Raw genomic sequence first — 16,729 nt, 5'->3', positions numbered from 1 at the left:
TTTCTAGCAATTCCCGGATCTAACCGATATCCGGGTTTTCCCTGGAATAGACACTGTTACCCTGGTGAAGCTGCCAGTTCCCCCCCCCCCGCCTCCACTTGTAGCTGTGGTGGGCAATAAGGTGCTCATAGCCTGGACAGGGAGGGTCTTCGGGAGGGGCGAGACTTTGGCAGGTATTAATGCCCTAGAGCTCATTCTCCAAAGCAGACATTTTCTCCAGGGGAACTGATCTCTCTGTTCTGGGAGTTCTCCAGGCCCCTCATGGAAGTTGCAAGCCTACCTTTTGGCCAACAAGCTTTTGTTCAACAAGCTTTTGGCCAACAAAGGAAGTACTTCTTCACCCAAAGAGTGATTAACACTTGGAATTCACTGCCACAGGAAGTGGTGGCGGCTACAAGCATGGACAGCTTCAAAAGGGAATTAGATAAGCATATGGAGCAGAGGTCCATCAGTGGCTATTAGCCACAAGGTATAGATAGGGGCTCTGGGGCAAGTGATGCTCTGTCATCTTGGGGGTGTCAACAGTGGGAGGGCTTCTAATGTCCTGGCCCCACTGGTGGACCTCCTGATGGCACTGGTATTTCTGGCCACTGTGTGATACAGAGTGTTGGACTGGATGGGCCTTTGGCCTGATCCAACATTGGCATCTCTTATTTTCTTATGTTCTTTCTTCAGTGTGTGGCACTGGAGGTGAAATAGTAACAATTCATCTTCCTCATCATCTTCCTCGTCATTTGTGTGGCATGCTCAGGGATGCACATTACCTTAGTAATCCTTACAACGACCCTTATAAGGTTGGCTAGTGATATTGTCTCCACAGAACACTGCAATAAGCAATTCAAGGCATCAACCGTGAAGTGTACGTAATGCCACAGGAAACGAGCATGGCTTTTTCTGTAGCAAGTTTCTTCTGAAAATAATCACAATCAGTAGCACAACATTTTGAGGCACACCCCACTATTTTACACATTTTATAGCTGTGGCTAATTAAGTTTTCACCTTCCCTCCTATTCATCCTTGCCCATTCTTTTCTGGTTTCGGGCCAATCTGATTTAATAGGTTACTTGTTGCAAGCTAGCCGTCAGCTCACAGAGGCTTGTGGGGCTTTGTCTGGGCTGAGGCTTGAGCCCTTGCAGGAAAAAAATATATTTGTGCACCAGGCTGCAACCGTCCAGGCAGTAATAGCTTTCACAAGCCACTTGGAGGGGTGCAAAGACTTCCGGGGGAGGGGGGGGAGAACACAAAATTGAAATAGTTTATTCTGAAGCATGTTGGACTGAATAAGACTATAGTTCCTGGGCAACAAATGCCAATAACTCAGTTGCCAAGTGATAGTCTTATATAACTTTAATTCACTCTACAAATTAGGTTAGTCAAAGGAAGTGTAAACATCAAACAACACTCCCGAGTGAGCTATTAAACATTAACTTTTTGCAGAATTTTTTTTTTTAATTTGGTTTACAATCTTGCACAAGACATGCAAGGAGCAAAATAATGTTAAACTCATTCAGGAAACCAAAGTGACGACTCTGGAGAAAAAAGAGGAATACGCCAGCAGGGCTGTGTTTGTTTCTGAAGACCATTTGGAAATATTAACCAAACTTATGTATGTTAAAAATATTTATATGCCTGATTTCCTCCTGACCAAGTTGGGACCCAGTTAGACAAAAATGCAATAAAAACTACGTAAAATTGCATAAATGAAAAAACTAAATATTAAAACAATAATTACATTACAACATGAAAAAAATCACCTAAAAATACTGTCTGCTTGTGTTCCTCTTGTCCTAGACTCAGATTGGTCCCAAAGCTCTGTAAAATAGTTCTGTTTTATGGTCTCCCTGGAAATCCAGCGTTTGGGTACCATTTTGGTCCATGGTCCTTTTCAGCTGGATTTTGGCACCGTTCACCCAGTGATCATCTCCCCATCACTGCAAAAAAGAACCTTGTGAATTAACTGGAAATCAGCTGAGAATATAAAAACAAAGCAGTTTTGAGACGCTGTTCTGTCATTCCTAAACATATAATAAACCATCCATCAATGATTAATGTCTTTATAGAAGAATAATCACAGCATTTTATATAGCAGCGGAGATTTCACAGTGCTTCGCGTACAGATCTGGTCATCATTCCTTAATGTTTAATCACTTATGTAATTGTATTATTATAGAATGTCTTGGAAACTACCATTTTTTCCCCACAGCAGTTTGATCCCCAAATAGGTACCGCTGAGGTCATGGGACCCCTTTTGGCCACAAAAAATCTCATTGTTTGGGGTGGGGCAGCTATAGTGAGAAAAGGGAATTGGGTGAAATCACTTCAATTTGCTCTTCTTTTGGTGGAAGTTCAAAAGAGTGAGATGTCTATTAATCAAAGAACACAATAGAGTGACTTCACCGTCTTTCTTCTCCTTACTACACCGTCCATGTACCCAGTAGCTTTTTTTCTCTATGTATGTCCCAGAGTCTCCAACACCGCCTTTTTGCGATCATAGAAATGGGGTAGCTGTCATAGAAATGGGGTAGGTGGAAAATAGATGCCACCACAAGCACCTTCTGCTCACACAAACGTAATATCCATCCCCAAGTACCCAGAAAGAACATACTTCCCCCCCAATATAATTTATTCAATTTTCAAAATTCCAATAACAAGTAATAACAATCGTTTACAGGATAAGTGTACATAAACTTAGCATAAAAGAGAGCATTTGTCATAAGCTTAGTAAGAACATACTTTGAGGCCCGTACAATTATATATGAATTGTCATTGACTTTTACCACCTCAGCCTGATATACAGACTGACACTATCTGCAGTGGGGGAAGCAATGATTTGTACGATCTTAACTGAAGTCAGGTGACAGTATCTCTTTCTTTAGTACAGTGGCTTCCAAACTGAGCTCCTTGCAAGCTTATCAGCTGTTCTTTCATGAGCAGATAAGGAATTAGGTACAAGCTTGTCAGAAACTGAAACTCCGCCCTGGACCATTGACGTTCACTTAGTGGGCCAGGACCCAAAACTGGGTCACGACCAATTTAAAGTGGCTGTTGCACCAGGGCAGGATTGCCAACTCCAGGCGGTGGCTGGAGATCTCCAGCGATCACAACTGATCTCCAGGTGACAGGGATCAGTTCTTCTGGAGGAAATGGCTGCTTTGGAAGGTAGGCTCTATGGCATTAGACCCCACTGAGCCCCCCCAAACCCCACCCTCCTCAGGCTCCACCCTCCAAATCTCCAGTTATTTCCCAACCCAGAGCTGGCAAACCTATACCAGGGGTACAGCCACTGTTTCCAGACCGCAAGTTAAAATTCTTTTCTCAAGTCCTGCTCTCTGTGCCCCCACCTGCACACAGAATGCTAGCCAAAGAGGCTTTGGGCTAGCCCGTTGTCTGCCACACTGGCTTTCCAGGTAAGGTTGCCAAGTCTTACCTGCTGCTGGAGCGGGGGGCTCCTGGCTTGTTCCTGGAGCGCGCATGCCCACGCCGCAACCCCGTCACCCAGGGGGCGGGGCCCACGACCATCCAAGGGAAAAACATAGAGTTTTCCCTCGGATGACCATGACCCCAGCATGCCCGGCGTGGTCGCGTCACCTCCGGGTGATGTGCGCGTCGCATACTTTGGGGGTGGGGTTCCCCCCAGGGCCCAATCCTCCAGCGGCGGAGAATGGGCTTCTGGGGCGGGGGTTTCCCCGCCCCTCGGGGGGACTTGGCAAGCCTATTTCCAGGGGAGGCTATTCCCCCGCTCATGGGGCTCTCTGTGTCCCCACCTGCTGAGGTGATGCTGGTGGTGGCTACAGACACGGCTTTTTCAGTAGTGGCACCTTGCATTTGGAAATGCCCTTCCCATTGAGGCTCACCTAATGCCGGGCAAAAATGCTTCTTTTTACCAGGCTCGTAGTCAGAAATTTTGCTGTGGGGGGCACTGGGGGGCATGACATCACTTCCGACATCACAAAAACAATAAAATTAGCCACCACGCAGCCCTGATCCCTCCCATCCTCCCTCAGAGAGACCCTTTCTACAAAGAGCAGAATCAGGCAGTAAGGCCAAATCCACCCACCCACAGAGGCCAAGCATGCCTGCACACAGGAAGCTAGCCAGAGAGGCTTTGGGCTAGCCCGTTGTCTGCCACATTGGCTTTCCAGGGGAGGCTATTCACCCACGCAACGAGAACAGCTCATGGGGCTCCTGAGGAGCCCCACAGGAAGCACCTGGAGTCAGTGGGTTCCCTTTGCCAGCCACACCTGCTGAGTAGGGTTGCCAACCCCCCCCCGGTTTGCCAGGGGTCCCCCATTTTGGGGGGGTTCTACCTGCCCGCCGGCCAGATGGCCGGTGGGGGAAGCCTCACCCCCAACAACCCCAACACCCACAGCCACCCATCTATCTCCCTTTAAGGGAGTGCAACCCATGTTTAATCAAAAGCGCAAACTACGCAAGCTTGCAGGGAAAAGCCAGCTTTGTTCTTAAAAGGGAAACGCAGCTTCTCTTAAAGGGGAAACGCCGGCTGCTGGCTACTTTAAGTGCAGGGAACTGCTGTTTCTGGAGATCCAGCGCACAGCCGGGGGGGGCGGCAGACATCCCCAATGTGACATCATCACGTTGGGGATGCCCCACCCCTTCCAGGAATACCCCCAAAGTCCCCCGCTGGGGATGGAAGATGGACTTGGCAACCCTACTGCTGAGGGAGCAAGAGGCCACGAGGACCCACCCGGCAACCTGCCTGTCAGATCCTCCCTGACCTCCTTCCCTCTCCAGCCCGCTCTTTCGCTCCCCCAGCTGGAGCAGGACAGTCTCGGCCCACTTGCTCACACACCACAGACTTACTCAGGAGTGCGCGGGGGCTGCCTCCAGCCCATAGTCAGGCAGGGAATGAGTGTCTCTTGCTGGCTCTGAGCCAGGGGTCATTTTGTAGAAAAAGAGCTAGGGGACCTCATTAGCATAACTCATTAGCATATGCCACACACCCTGACATCAGGGGCCCGGTGGTGCGGTGGACCTGCAAGGCCGGTGGGAGTGCGAGGAAGCCCCGCCAAGGCCCTCCCTGGCCCCAGGCAGGCAGGGGTGGGGAGAGGCGGGGAGGAAGCAACTTACCCTCCCTCTTCTCCTGCCTCCTCCTGGCTGAATGAGGGCTGGAAGCGGGGCTGCTGGAAGCAGGGGGCGGGGCTTCGTCATGTGCCCTGCCCCCTGCACCTCACCTGGGGGAACTGCGTTCCCCCGCATTCCCCCCTGAAATGACCTCTGCTCTGAGCCCAAACGTGCCACGCTGTGCTGGTCAGGGGGAGATGGAGGGCGCGATGCAACTGAGTAAAAACAGGATCAAGGTGAGGGAAGGACTTGGGGTGGAGGGCAGGAGGGGCAGGGCAGATTCCGGGTGGGGCATGAGCCCCAGGGAGCCCCACCGTGGCTACGGGCCGGCTTGCTTTTTGCCCAGCCTTCAAGCTGATATTGCCCAGCCTTCAAGCTTATATTCAAGCTGATGTGTGCCATCTTATATTAATTGTTTTTTAGTGGTCTGGTTCTAGCCTGAAGTGTATCCTTTTTAGGTTGTTCTATGCTGATTTCTGCTGAGGCTTGTTTTAATGGCTTGATTCATAGCTTTGTATTGTTGATTGTTTTTATGCTTCTGTTTTTATGATTTTATGATTTGAGTTTTGTGAGACATCTTTGGCAGGCCTCTAGAGAGACAGCGCATAAATGCTCTCAATGAATATTTTCTTTTTTTCCTCCAAGAAATGCAGATGAAATAGAGGATGAAACAGAAGTATGGGGAAGGGGGTAGAGAGAAACAAGGAGAAAGGGAGGAGAAGGACAAAGACGGAGAGCGAGGTCATCAAAGCCATGGCTCAGATTGAACTGTGGCCCCTTTCGTGTTGTCAATTTTTTTTATTTCACGCATACTGGAACCAGGGCAAACTTGTCCAGTCAGGAGTGTATCCTGGTGGGTCCAAGCATGCATGACTTGACTGGGGACAAAATTCTAGGATCCCTGCTCATTATGGGTGCCACATCCAGCTTGGCAGATTTCTAGAGACTGAAGGGCAGAATTTGGGGAGGTGAGGAAGCTCAATGGGGTTGTAACCAATGTTCCCTCTAAGCTGTGGAGTCTTGTGAGCAAAAATTCTACTTTGTGAGCTACTGGCATGAAAGTTGTGAGCGAGTGATTGGGCTGCTGCATAAATTAGTTTGCTCTGGAGCCCTCCTTCCTGAGCTACAACAAAAATGTGTGAGCTGGAGGCTAAAAAACTGTGAGCTAGCTCACACTAACTCAGCTTAGAGGGAACACTGGTTGTAACCAGTGTTCCCTCTAAGCTAACACTTGCCCCAGAGTCCCTATCTATACCTTGTGGCTAATAGCCACTGATGGACCTCTGCTCCATATGCTTATCTAATTCCCTTTTGAAGCCGTCCATGCTTGTAGCCGCCACCACTTCCTGTGGCAGTGAATTCCAAGTGTTAATCACTCTTTGGGTGAAGAAGTACTTCCTTTTATCCGTTCTAACCCGACCGCTCAGCAATTTCATGGAGTGCCCACGGGTTCTTGTATTGTGAGAAAGGGAGAAAAGTACCTCTTTCTTTACCTGCTCTTTCCCATGCATAATCTTATAAACCTCGATCATGTCACCCCTCAGTCGTCTTTTCTCCAAGCTAAAGAGCCCTAAGCGCCTTAACCTTTCCTCATAGGGAAAGTGTTCCAACCCTTTTATCATTCGAGTTGCCCTTTTCTGCACTTTTTCCAAAGCTATAATATCCTTTTTAAGGTGTGGTGACCAGAACTGCACACAGTATTCCAAATGAGGTCTCACCATTGATTTATATAGGGGCATTATTATATTGGCTGATCTGTTTTCAATACCCTTCCTAATAATCCCCAGCATAGCATTTGCCTTCTTTATTGCAGTCACACACTGTCTTGACATTTTCAGTGAGTTATCTACTACAACTCCAAGATCTCTCTCTTGATCAGTCTCTGCCAGTTCAGACCCCATCAACGTGTATTTATATTTAGGATTTTTGGCTCCAATGTGCATCACCTTGCACTTGGCCACATTGAACCCCATTTGCCATGTTGACGCCCACTCGCCCATCTTTGACAGATCCCTTTGGAGTGCCTCACAATCCTCACTGGTTTTCACCACCCTGAACAACTTCGTATCATCCGCAAATTTAGCCACTTCACTGCTTACTCCCAACTCCAAATCATTAATGAACAAGTTAAAAAGCAGTGGATCAAGTACTGATCCCTGCGGTACCCCACATTGATGCAGTAGCCAAATTGCTCGCTCACACCTTTGATGCCTGTAGCTCACAAAGCAGAATTTTTGCTCACAAGACTGCACAGCTTAGAGGGAACATTGGTTGTAACTGAAGCTGCCATTTCCACCAGAAGAGAAGAAGAAGAGAAGAGATTGGATTTATACCCCGCCCTTCACTACCCAAAGAAGTCTCAGAGTGGCTTACAAACTCCTTTCCCTTCCCCTCCCCACAACAGACACCCTGTGAGGTGGGTGGGGCTGAGAGCACTCTGACACAAACTGCTCTTTTTTAAGGACAGCTGTGCCAGAGCTTGTGACTGACCCAAGGTCACATCAGCAGGTGCAAGTGGAGGAGTGGGGAATCAAACCCGGTTCTCCCAGATTAGAGTCCGCACACCTAACCACTACACCAAACTAGGGGGAACTGATCTCTGTAGTTTGGAGATCAGCTGTAATTCCCAAGAACTGCAGGCCCCACGTGGAAGCTGGCAACCATACTCTTTGCCTGGGCCCCACAGAGCACCATAAGCCAGTCTTTCTCCTTGACCGATGTAATTACATAGTTCTTTGGACTACAGTATCTCAGGAATCTTATGATAATCCTATCAGGTAGGCTAGGGCTGCCAAGTCCCCCCGAGGGGTGGAAAACTCCCCGCCCCAGAGGCCCGTTCCCCGACGAATCGGGCCCCGGGGGGAACCCTGCCCCAGCGTGCATGTCACAGGGAAGTGACGTTATGACGCTGGGCATGCTGGGGGTGGGGCCACGGCCATACAAAGGAAAACTCTATGGTTTTCCCTTGTATGGTCATGGCCCCGTCCCCAGCGTGCCCGGCGTCATGACGTCACTTCCCTGTGATGTGCATGCGGTGCGCGTGCTCGCACTGGGATCCACACGGGAGTCCCCTGCCAGCAAGGTAAGTGCCACTTGGCAACCCTAAGGTAGGCCCAACCATTGTTCTTGTATTATAGGTGCAGGGTTGAGGCCATGGGGGGGGGACTCTAATTGGGAGGACTGGGTTTGATTCCCCCATCCTCCAAACGAAGCCTGCTGGGTGACCTTGGCCCACTCACAGTTCTCTCAGAACTTCCTCAGACCCACCTATCTCACAAGGTGCCTGTTGTTGGGAGGGGAAGGGAAGGTGACTGGTAAGACACTTTGAAACTCCTTGGGGTGTAGAAAAGCAGGGCATAAAAATCTCTGCTTCTTTTCTAGGACTATTGAATGGGATCGTGGCAGAGGCTGTTGTTTTTTGCCACTCTGCTTTGATTTTGAGGTGCTGCCGGGTGTTTACTTTGCCCTTTTTGCCTCTGGTTTGTGGTGCAGTATTTTGTCCAGTCCAGATGTTTAGAGCCAGAGGGATTTGAAATGTTTCTTTATGTGTGCCCCCCCCAAGCTCCACCCATCGGCCAAAGACCTTTCCACCCCAAAACAGGCAATTGGATTGGAACAGTGTCTCTCCCCACAACCCTTGTTGCTTCTTTGAAGCACTGTGTTTACCCTTGTGTTATCCATAATTAAACTCATGACAGTACTTAGCGGGGAAATAAATAACCTATCAATGAAGCCGTAAATAATTATGTGCATGCAAACAACAAAGCCATTACCCAACAAGCAACAGCTGTGAGTGTTAGTTGTTTAATCAATATTGTTACACAATAGTTGAATGGATGCTGGTCCAGCCCTCGGGGGAATCACCTATGCATTTCTAAACAACCATGTGCCATGTTTAGCCAAGCTTTTCAACAGCATTTTCAATTAAATGTGATGCCCAAAAGCAACTTCTGGGCTACCATTTCCAAAGAGTATGTCAATTAAATCAGGTACAAGTCAGTGAAAGTAATGTTGAAAAACAAACATATACTCTTGCCTGAAATACGGCTTCCGGATGAAAACAGGATCATTTTACCTTAGAAAGGGGGTTGGGTTTAAAAGATCCTTCATGGGTTGACAAAGAAGAGGTGTTTAGAGCTTGGGTCAAGTATCCTTTAGGCACAAGTGGGGGTGTGGCTTAGTGGCAGAGCATCTGTTTTGAATGCAGGTGGTCTCAAGTTCAATCCCTGGCATCTCCAGTTTAAAAGAGTATCCAGTATTTGGTGATGTAAAAGAAGTCTACCTGAGACCCTGGAGAGCAACGGAAGGTCAGAGCAGACACACCAAGGTCCTTTCCACACTTGGATATCATCCCTGGTTTTATCAGAGTTCAACTCATGACACAATACCTTGCCTTTATCCCTGGTTATCACAGCATCTGTTTATCCTGGGACAAGTGTGGGGCGAAACCGGAGTGATCTCAATGTAATGTGGAAACAAAAAATACCCTGAGATAATTACAGGGGTAGGGTTCCCAAGTCCAAAATACTAACCGGTGGGGGAGCCTTGGCCGGCTCCGGGAGCCGTCCCCGGATGCGCAAGCGCGTGCGCGCTGCCAGCATGTCACAGGAAGTGACGTGCAACGTCAACCACGTTGAGGGTATGGCCACGATCATGGGAGGGAAAACCATAGAGTTTTCCCTCCCCGATCCGGGCCATGCCCCCAACGTGGTCGACGTGCACGTCACTTCCTGTGACACTGGGTTTTGGGGGGCGGAGTTCCCCCCGGGGCATGATTCCGCGGCGGTGGAAATCGGGCCTCCGAAGCAGGGGTTTACCCGCCACCCGCCACCACTTGGCAGCCCTATACAGGGTGAACTTGAGTGTAGTGTAGAATGTAAGTTCAGGGACAGGGTTGAACCAGGATTTAAGGTCTAGTGCGGAATTACCCTAAGGGTCTGACCGTGTAAGTGAGCTTCATTTGTTAAGGGGGTGGGAGTCTGTCTCATTGGCAGAGCGATCAGCTTTACGTGCAGAAGGTCCCAGGTGGAGTCCCTGGTGGGTGGAAGAATCAAGTATTGTAGGTGATGTGAAAGACTCTGCTCTGTCAGTCAGCTTGAAAGACCAATGGCCTGACTCAGCAGTAGGTAGCTTCATGCGCTCATATCAGGTGGGTACTCCCGTCAATGAAGCACTCCTATTTTCAGTTGACCACTCATTGTTTGATGATAGTCTAATATTTCATGAAGCCAACAATGCCACTGTATAGGTGGCAAATGTTAAAATTAAATTATGATGTTGTCGAAGGCCGGAAAATCTACAGCAACTAATTAAATTATGATGTTGTTCCATGGTTGCAAGGATAGGAGTCAGGGCTGTTAGCAGCAGTCAGGGACGGACCCAGCTCAAGTTGTCGTGTGTCATCCCTGGCTCCTCCATTTTATCCTTGTAACAGTCCTGTGAGGTTGGTTAGTTTGAGACAAAGAGAGCAACTGGCCCAAAATCATGCAGTCAGGTTCATGGTAGATACGGGATTTGAACCCAGATCTCCCAGGTCCTGGCCCAATCACTGCACTATAATCCAAGCTCAGAGAAGGTAACAAGAATTCCCAGTTTCATTCGTTCATCCATTTATCTTAAAAGCTCCCGGTTTCTTTTCAACAGCTTTGGACAGTAATTCACTATCATTCCCGTTTTACAGAAGAAGACTGAAATGGCAAGATGTTTGCCCATGAATCTGAATACTTGGAGTTCATTCTTTTTCATGCCTACATTTTAAAACGAGCAAGAGATCAAAAAAGAAGGGAAGGAGATAACAATGGTGAATGTATTTTCAAATTGCTTCTAGATTAAAGACATCTGTATAAAAAAGGTGAGTCATAAAAGATCTGACTGAATTTGAAAAGATTGTTTCACAATCTAATGATCACCTAGTAAGACGAATTTATAAATTATTGCATCAGTTTGATACTGAAGATGAACAGGTAAAAACATGCACGATCAAATGGATGCAAAACTTTGGTGAGAAAATACTGTTCCAATGCTGGGAAAAACCTTACAGACTAAGGATATTGAAACAGTGGATAAGAATGAAAAAGGGTCCTGGTGAAAATGCAAAGATGTAGAAGACACCTTTTACCATTCTGGTGGACCTGCATCCAAACAAAGAGATACTAGAAAAATATGCATGAGGAAATTCAAAATATTTTAAAAATCAAATTCCCAATGAAACCTGAGACTATGTTATTAGGAATTCTGCCAGACAATATAGAAAGAACTTTACAAGGCCTAATATCTAAGTATTAGATGCTTAGATTAGATTAGTATTAGAGATCTATGTTGACAGCTGCCAGGGTAACATTTGCAATGAAATAGAAGACAGAAGAATGTCCAAAAATAGAGATTTGGAAAGGAAAACTAGCTGAGTATGTGATAGTGCCAAAAACAAAAGGGAAAATTCACAGTAAGAAACTGTCAACACAAACAAAACTGTGTAATGGAGTAGCAGACACTCCTTAAACATGTAAATTTATATAAATAAATTTATATATACATTTTATATAAATAAAGGTTTGATATACTTCGTTGATGTTTTCAGTATATGATATTTATATAAATTTACATGTTTAAGGTGTGCCTGCTACTCCATTACAGAGCTTCTTTTGTGTTGAGAGTATGTGATAGTGGCAAAACTAACTATGTAAACAAAAGACCACTGAAAGAATTTCAACAGAAATGGCAATATTATGGGAATTAATTTTTTGACTCTGGAAATTTTTGAATCTGTCTGAATATTATATAAAAGCTGAGGATTATTATAGTTTTAATCTTTTCTTTCAATATTCTATTAAGTACTTAAGATATTTTGTAACAATAAGTCTTACAATGTGATAAATAATTAAGAGAATATTTAGATTATAAGGAAAGCTTAAACTTAGTGCAAAAATTTGTTCAATTGTTAAAGATGAAACTTTTTTCCCCCTACACTATCTTTGAATATCTGGACATATCTTGTTTACTCTTTTAAAGAAAGAAAATATTCCTGAATATTGTAATAACTATGTTTTATTATCTGCTTCTATATTTGAAAAATGTATTTTTATTAATATAGCTGATCCTCCTTGATGTATTCATGATATTTGATAATTTTTGATGATTTCATATCTTCCTCTGCCATTTTTTTCCTTTTTGTATCCCATGTGAGGGAGGAACAATTACCCCCAAACACAAAGATTGTCCCAGATTGGTACCAAACAATCATTTTGAGAGACGCAAAACCCAATATGGTGCTATATTTACGCTGGGTTATGATAGGTATGAACATAACAGTAGCCATGATGGACCAGATCCATGGGCTCTCTCATTTCCATCTGCAGCCAGTCAGATACAACAGGAGGAGGAGGAGGAGGAGACTGGATTTATACCCCACCCATCACTCGGAGTCTCAGAGCAGCTTACAAACTCCTTTCCCTTCCCCTCCACACAACAGACACCCTGTGAGGTAGGTGGGGCTGAGGGAGCTCTGACAGAAACTGCTCTTTTCAAGAACACCTCTGACAGAACTATGGTTTGTCCAAGGTCATCCAGCCAGGTGCAAGTGGAGGAGTGGGAAATCAACCCCGGTTCTCCCAGATTAGAGTCTGTGCTTCTAACCACTACACCAAACTGGCTGAAAAACTGGAAGACAACAGCCCTCCCCTGCTGACCACTCCCCAGTATTGACAATTAGAGGCATTCTGTCTTTTGGCCCACAGGCCTCATTTAGGGGCTCCTGTCCGTCGTCTGGTGTGCGCGCGTGCGCCGCATGCACGTCACCCGGAAGTGACGTGACAATGGCAGGCACGCTGGGGGCGGGGCCATGGCCATACGAGGGAAAACCATAGAGTTTTCCCTCGGATTGTCGTGGCCCTGCCCCCCAGCGTGCCTGGCGTGGTCGAGTCACTTCTGGCCAGCATGCAGCCAAGAATTTACTGAATGGTCACGCCCAATATCAGGATTCTACGGGAAATGTGTGTGCATGTGTATATACAAACACGTGTGTGTGTGTGTGTATACACGTACACAGAGGTCATTTCGGAGGGGAATGCGGGGGAACGCAGTTCCCTCCCCCGGGGGGGGGACTTGGGAAGCCTAGCCTCATTTCAGCTATCATGATAAACCTATCTTTTAACATTGGTAGTTTATGGGCTAATTCCTCCATTCTCGGAAGATGAAATCTGGCTAAAGGAACCCAACATTTGACAACAGGCTCCCACCAAAGTCTCACACCTTTGGCCACACTCAGGCATTAAGTCACCTGTAAAAAGGGAGAAGCAGATCAACTTACTTATTTAGGTATTTATACTCCGCTTTTCTCCCCAATGGGGAGAAAACAACTCTGCACTGTGCTGGCATCCTCCCCCTCTCCGGCCTGACCCAGGCGGCCGCCGCAGCCGCCCGTCGCCTCGAGCCCCCAGGAAGATCCCGCGCAGGCCGTCGCTGCCGGCGGTCACCTCCAGCCACCCCTCCGCACGTTGGCCGCCTCCTCCGCCGTGCTCCAGCCGGCCGCCGGCCTTAGCCCGGCACCCGTGGCAGCCGCCTGCCGCCTCTAGCCGCCGGGAAGATCCCGCACAGGTCGCTTGAAGCTGCGTCTGAGGTGGGACTCAGACGACGTGGCGAATGGGACGTGGGCAAGCCATTGACAGACAGGCGAGGCGTCCATACACTGTAGGTGCGCATTACGTGACTTTGCGTCTTACAGAATTATATTATAGGGAGAGATACGCCGCTTTTCTCCCCAGTGGGGACACAGAGTGGCTTACGACATTGTTCTCCTCTCCTCCCTTTTACCCTCTCAAGAGCCTAGGGTTTCCAGACCCCCAGTCCAGGCGAGGGGTCCCCTGATTTTTGGGACTTCTGTCCACCCCTGAACAGCGATGTCACAAGCCGACATCCCCAATGCAGTGACATCACGCAGAAGTGATGTCGTCGTGTCAGCAACATCATGTGATGATGTTCTGCTTTTTTGGCAAAATTGAGCCGAATTTTAAACATAGAGTTTGCCCCAAAAGCAGAGCATCCCGGTGCGATGTCGCTGACGGGATGATGTCACTTCCGTGTGACGTCACTGTGTCTCGCTGACGTGATGATGTCACTTCCGTGTGTTGGGGAGGTCGCCGCCCACTGCCAAACCACCCCTGGATCCCCCTACCAGTGCGACGACCATGCCTGGCAACCCTAGAAGAACCGCCCTGTGAAGGAGGAAATGCTGGGAGACGGGGACTGGCCAAAGCAGCTTCTGTGACAGAGCGGGGATTCGAACCCGGCTCACTCAGAAGCCACTCCAGCACTCTGGCTGAGCCCAGGTGTTCTTCAGCAGGCTCACATGTTCTCAGAGTTCCCAATCTCTTCCTCGCTGTTCTGGTTGTGATCAAAGACAGAAGTCCCGGCTTTCTAATGTTGATCTGGCTCACAGTGTTCCCTCTAAGCTGAGTTAGTGTGAGCTAGCTCACAGCGGGTTGCCAAAAAACCCCCCCCGGTTTGGCAGGGGTCCCCCGCTTTTGGGGGGCTTCTACCCACCGCCGTCCAGCTGGCCACTGGAGAAAGCCCCGCCCCCAAGCCCCAAAATGCAAGCTCCTTTAAGTGCAGGAAGCCGGCGTTTCCCAGAGAGGAGGGAGAGGGGTGCAGGGGGGAGGGAATGCCAGCTCCTTTAAGTGCAGGAAGCTGGCATTTCCCGCACACACGATCTCCGCCGGATGCACTGAGGGGAAACGCCAGCTCTCTGCACTTAAAGAGGCCCCTTTAAGTGCAGGGAGCCGGCTCTGCTGGAAGATCAGGTGGGCGGGCAGGGGGACGTCCCGGACATGATGTCATCACGTTGGGGATGCCCCGCCCCCTCCAGGAACGTCCCCCAAAGTCCCCTGCTGGGGGTGAAGATAGAACTTGGCAACCCTATCACAAAGTAGAATTTTTGTTCACAAGACTCCACAGTTTAGAGGGAGTATTATACATAAATTAATGCAATTTGATCATTGGGTGATCAAACGTCTGTCAATGAATGAGAGAGAAAGAATCAGAAGAGAAGACAAAAAGGGAAATGGGCAAATAGAGAGGATGTTGTGGAGCTGGCTGCCTGACCTCATGCTGTGTTAGTGTCCATTGTGGTTCCTAGGTTAATTAGTTTTGTAGAAATAATCCATAATCTTGCTGAATAGTCATTCCACCCTGGTGAATGGCGTATACTCAAACCAAGTGAGATGTCTGCTCGGAAAGAAAATGAAAACGCCTCGATATATTGGAGAAACCTCCTGGCTAGGGACATGACCAAGAGCCAATGAGATCGTTCGTGCCTCTTTTCAATGATCAGTTTGTCTCATTCATTTCCCCCAAATTGCACGTAATGTCTTCCATAACATTCATAACACTGTGAAAACAAAGAGGACATAAAAAGGGGATCTGGATTAAATTTAACCAGGGGGTGTTTCAGTACATTCAATTACCACAGCATACAAAGACACACGAGTCTGCTGACAGGATTTTGTAGGCCTCACAGTATTTCTGTTCGGGCCCTCTCTTTTTTTCCAGCATGCCAAGTTCCTTAGAAACTGTAGTTAGTAAGCCCTGTGAAAACTGTATGGGAACTGTAGAAGAAGAGGAGTAGGTTTTTATACCCTGCTTTTCTTTGCCCTGAGGAGTCTCAAAGCAGCTTACAACCACCTTCCCTTCCTTTCCCCACAACAGGCACCTTGTGATGTAGGTGGGCCTGAGGGAGTTCTGAGAGAATTGTGACTGGCCCAAGGTTACCTAGTTGACCTCATGTGGAGGAGAAGTGGGGAATCAAACCTGGTTTTCCAGATTGGAGTCTGTTTGTCTTAACTACAATATGCTGGCTCTGTAGACCCTTCATCCACAGTTGTCCTGATTGCAAAATCTCCCACCAATAATTTCTCTCTCATAATGTATGGTAACTAAGGAGGAAGAGCTCCAGCTTTCCAACTTTTTTTTTTATGGTATCTGGTAGGAAGAGAAAAATTCTGAGGTGCTTTCCCTAGCCCTGAATCTAGAACCTACACAATGGGTTCTTCTGTCCTGTATCATCTATGTCCCTATAGCCAAATGTTGGTGCAGAAGTATGGTGGCCAGGTCCCACCTGCCACCAGCGGGGGTTGGGGGTAGGGTTGCCAGATCCAGGTTGGGAAATGCCTAGAGTTTTGGGGTTGGGGCGTGGGGAGGACAGGGACCTCAGTGGGGTACAGTGCCATGGAGTCCACCCTCCAAAGCATCCATTTTCTCCAGGGGAACTGATCTCTGCAGTCTGAAGATGAGCTGTAACTCCAGGTTAACCCCAGGTGCAGACGGTTGGGAAACAGGATACCAATGGACTGTCTGCTTCCGTATAAGCCTGCCCTAGTTTTAAGAACATCATTTGAAGTTGAAGCCTTCTCCATGTTCTCCTACATTCAGTGGTGGAGAAGGTGGGGTGACCATTAAGAATAGGATCTTTTCGGTTGCAGCAACTTCGGGAATTTGCCTTTTGGAAGTGCCATGATATGAATTACAAACTAACCAACCTCCCTCCAAGCAAGATTTGAGGAGTTTTTTATCAGACAAATGGTCCATCCACAGTAAGATGACCCAGTTTACACATTTAAAAGGAACAGACTTTTCCGGGATTGTACAAAAGAAATTG

The sequence above is a fragment of the Gekko japonicus genome, unplaced genomic scaffold (assembly GCF_001447785.1).
Source record: "Gekko japonicus isolate JY-2015 unplaced genomic scaffold, Gekko_japonicus_V1.1 scaffold42, whole genome shotgun sequence".
In the NCBI taxonomy this organism is placed as follows: Eukaryota; Metazoa; Chordata; class Lepidosauria; order Squamata; family Gekkonidae; genus Gekko; species Gekko japonicus.
The sequence above is the reverse complement of the archived record's forward strand: the minus strand, read 5'-3'. Positions refer to the sequence as shown.